The following is a 3,864-nucleotide window of genomic DNA, read 5'->3' on the forward strand; positions in this document are numbered from 1 at the left end:
GTGTATGTTAGTTGTTACGGTAGTTATTTTTGAAAATGTTATTGTTGGAAATGCTTCTTGAAAGATGTGAATGTCCATTGTTGAGAGGAGTGTATTTGATGTAATGTTAAAGTGTGTGTTGTAAAATAATGTAGTAATAAAAGATGACAGTAGTGTATTGAGTGTCTTTCATTTTTTTGTAATTTCTTATGGCAATATGTAGAGTTCATGGAAATTGAGGAAAGTCAATGTTCATTGTAATGCTTGTTTGTAAACGACATTTTTGGTAGTTCCAGTTGGAGCAAAGATGTACAATTGTTGGGGGGATCCAACTCTAGAGCACGCAACATATAACTGGCCGTGGGAGAAACATGGTGATTCTAAGTTGATACCAGTGCACTTTATAGATTGTCCTTGTGCTTTGTTAATGGTGATAGCAAAAGCTAGTTTGATGGGGAACTGTAGCCGTTTGAAAGTAAAAGGCATGTCTGTAGGAATGAGTGGAATGCGGGGGATGAAGACATCTTGGCCTTTGGCGTTGCCAGTTAAGATAGTAGCTTCAATTAGGTTGGGCATCAATGTTTTTATGCACAGTCTGGTTCCATTACAAAGGTTAGGTGTGTGTAGGTTGCGAAGTAGCATGATGGGTGCTCCAACTTTGAGGCGAAGATGATGTGGTGGCATCCTTGATGGTTCGAGGGAGTGTAGGAATTCAGGTGGATAGTTAACGGCTTCATCGCAATCCACAACTGTATCGATTGAGTTGTATTGAGTAATTGTGTTTGGAATAATGTCTTGAATTTGATGATTGATGTCATTGACAGAAGTATTTTTGGCAGCAAGGATGGCTCTTTCACAGAGCCACTGGTGGTTTGTGTAATTGTGTAAGAGATTTGGATAGACGTGATGTATGAGATCTTCAAGTGATGTCATCATGTGACAAAAATGTGTGGGAAAAGCAATTTCACCTGATGTTAAGTCAGTAGGTAAAGTGCCTTCACCTATTTGAAGAAGTGTGTGTGCAAAAAGTTGTTCATTTGAGTGGCCGAGAAGTTGGACTCGCATATTGGTTGTTAATGGAAAATGTTTGACATGTCGCCATAAAATAGAGGATTTAAGGCATGCATGAAGTTCGTCTGCTGGTGTGGATCGTGGTATGACTGGAAGTGTTTGTCTGAAATCACCAGCTAAAAGAATGACAGCACCACCCATTATTTGTTTATTGTTACGCAAGTCTTGCAAGGTTCTATTAAGGGCTTGAAGTGCTTTTTTATGCGCCATGGTACACTCATCCCAAACAATAAGTTTGCAAATTTGAAGAACACGGGCTTGGCCAGATGTCTTGGTAATATTACATGTTGGGTTTTCTTCATGAGCAATGTTTAGTGGTAATTTAAGAGCTGAGTGCACAGTTCTTCCTCCATCCATAAGAGTGGCTGCAATGCCAGATGATGCAAGTGCAAGTGCAACATGATTGTGCATTCTTATTTCTGCAAGGAGTAAATTTATGAGAAATGTTTTGCCTGTTCCACCTGGAGCATCAAGAAACAGGATTACACCTTGTTCGTTGTTTATGTGCTGCATGATGTTGTCATAGGTGTTAAGTTGTTGTGGAATTAACATTGGTTTTCTTGTGGCAACATATTCTTGTAGTATGGAAATATTGTATTGTTTCTCTCGCATAAGGTCTGTATTGAGTACATCGTGATGATGACGTTGGGGAGCTTCTAGACCTAATTGAAGTAGTGTTTTGTTATTGATAGAGAGACATGTATCTTCTAACAATATGAGTACCTCGTTGAAAATGTCAGGTGAAAAGGTAACATTGAGTGATGGGTTGTGTCTCTGTGCTTTGTGAAGTATATCTTCACTCATGTGAGGTAGCGGGATAGGGGGAGGGACATTGGTGGCATGGTGTAGCGGGGTAGGGGGCCTCGCGGTCCGGTTGCGGTAGGGAGATGTGTGAGGTGCAGGAGATGTGAGGCGTGCTGTGCGGTTCGCGGGAGCTACACTGTGTGAGGTGAGGGGTATTTATTTGTGTTTGGTGTGCGTTTGTGTAGGTGTTGAAATGTTGTGTGTGTTTTTGTTTTGTGTTAATGTTGGCTGTGTGTGTGGCAGAATAGTGTGTGTATGTAATTATTGTGTGTGATTGTTGATTGTGTGGGGTGTGTGTGTGGATGAGTGAGTGTGTGATGTGATAGTGAGTGTGTGGTGTGTGAGTGTGTGTGTCAGTGTTGGTTAGTTGAGTGTTTGTGTGCAATAAATTAGACAGATGTGTAAATAGTAATGTTTTGTGTAAAATATGTTATTGAAAGGAAGAGGTGATTTATTGTGCTAGGTGTGTTAGTAGCGGAGGTGTTGTGTTGTTGTATATGTTTGTGTGTGGTGGGATGTTGATGTGCAATGGGAGTGGGTGGTGAGACGTGTAAATGTGCATTGTATTCAGTGTAGTGTGTATGGTGAAGGGTAGGTAATTGGAACAGTGGGTTGGGTGTGTGTGTTTGTTTAGTGGTGGTTGTGTTGTGTGTGGTAGTTAAGGTTATGTTGAAGTGTTGTTTTGTGTGTTGTATCAGCAGAGGAGGTTGGTGTGTGTGTGTGAGTACGTGTGTTGCGTGGTTGAGGGCGTGTGGCGTTGCTGAGTGCGTGTGTGTGTGCATGTGTTTGTGTATTTGTGTGTGTGTTGTGTGTGATGGTGTGTGTGAGAGCATGTGTGTATGTGGCGTGTGTGATGGCATGTGTGTGTGTATGACGCATGTTGTGTGTGTGACGTGTGTGAGTGCGTGTTGTTGGTCATAGACATGTTGTAATTTGCATGTTTTTGAGTGTAGTGTGTGTATTATGAGGGTGAAGGTGAGGTGTGATTTGTTGTTATGTGTGGCATAGAATGACAGGATGTTTGCGTGTGTGTGTGTGTGTGTATGAGGGGGTTTTGTGTGGGTGAGTGTTGTGTGTGAGTGGTGGTGTGAGAAGTGTTTTAGAATAAATTATACAGACAGTGAAATTGTTAGGAAAACATATTTTATTGTAAGGAACAGCTGAGTTTCAGTGGTAGGTGTTGTCATACAGTGTGTGAGGTAGCGGGAGTGACATTGGTGGCATGCTGTTTGACTGTAGTCCGCGGCGTCGCGGTCCGGTTGCGGAGGGAGATGTGTGAGGTGCAGGAGATGTCAGGCGTGCTGGTTGTTCCGCAGGAGGTAGAGTGTGTGAGGTAGCGGGATAGCGGGAGTGACATCGGTGGCATGGTGTGTGGTGTGTGTGAGAGCATGTGTGTGTGTTGCTGGTGTGTGATGGCGTGTGTGTGTGTATGAGGCATGTTGTGTGTGTGACGTGTGTGAGTGCGTGTTGTTGTTCATACACATGTTAAAAATGGCATGTTTTTGAGTGTAGTGTGTGGCATAGAATGACAGGATGTTTGCGTGTGTGTGTGTATGAGGGGGTTTTGTGTGGGTGAGTGTTGTGTACATTATACAGACAGTAAAATAGTTAGGAAAACATATTTTATTTCAACGAACATCTGATTTCCAGTGGTAGGTGTTGTCATACACTGTGTGAGGTAGCGGGATAGGGGGAGGAACATTGGTGGCATGGTGTGTGAGTGTAGGCCGCGGCCTCGCGGTCCGGTTGCGGTAGGGAGCTGTGTGAGGTGCAGGAGATGAGGCGTGCTGTGCGGTCCGCGGGAGCTACACTGTGTGAGGTAGCGGGATAGGGGGAGGGACATCGTTGCCATGGTGTGTGAGTGTAGGCCGCGGCCTCGCGGTCCGGTTGCGGTAGGGAGCTGTGTGAGGTGCAGGAGATGTGGCGTGCTGTGCGGTTCGCGGGAGCTACACTGTGTGAGGTAGCGGGATAGGGGGAGGGACATCGTTGCCATGGTGTGTGAGTGTAGGC

The sequence above is a fragment of the Ascaphus truei genome, unplaced genomic scaffold (genome assembly GCF_040206685.1).
Source record: "Ascaphus truei isolate aAscTru1 unplaced genomic scaffold, aAscTru1.hap1 HAP1_SCAFFOLD_518, whole genome shotgun sequence".
Taxonomy (NCBI): Eukaryota; Metazoa; Chordata; class Amphibia; order Anura; family Ascaphidae; genus Ascaphus; species Ascaphus truei.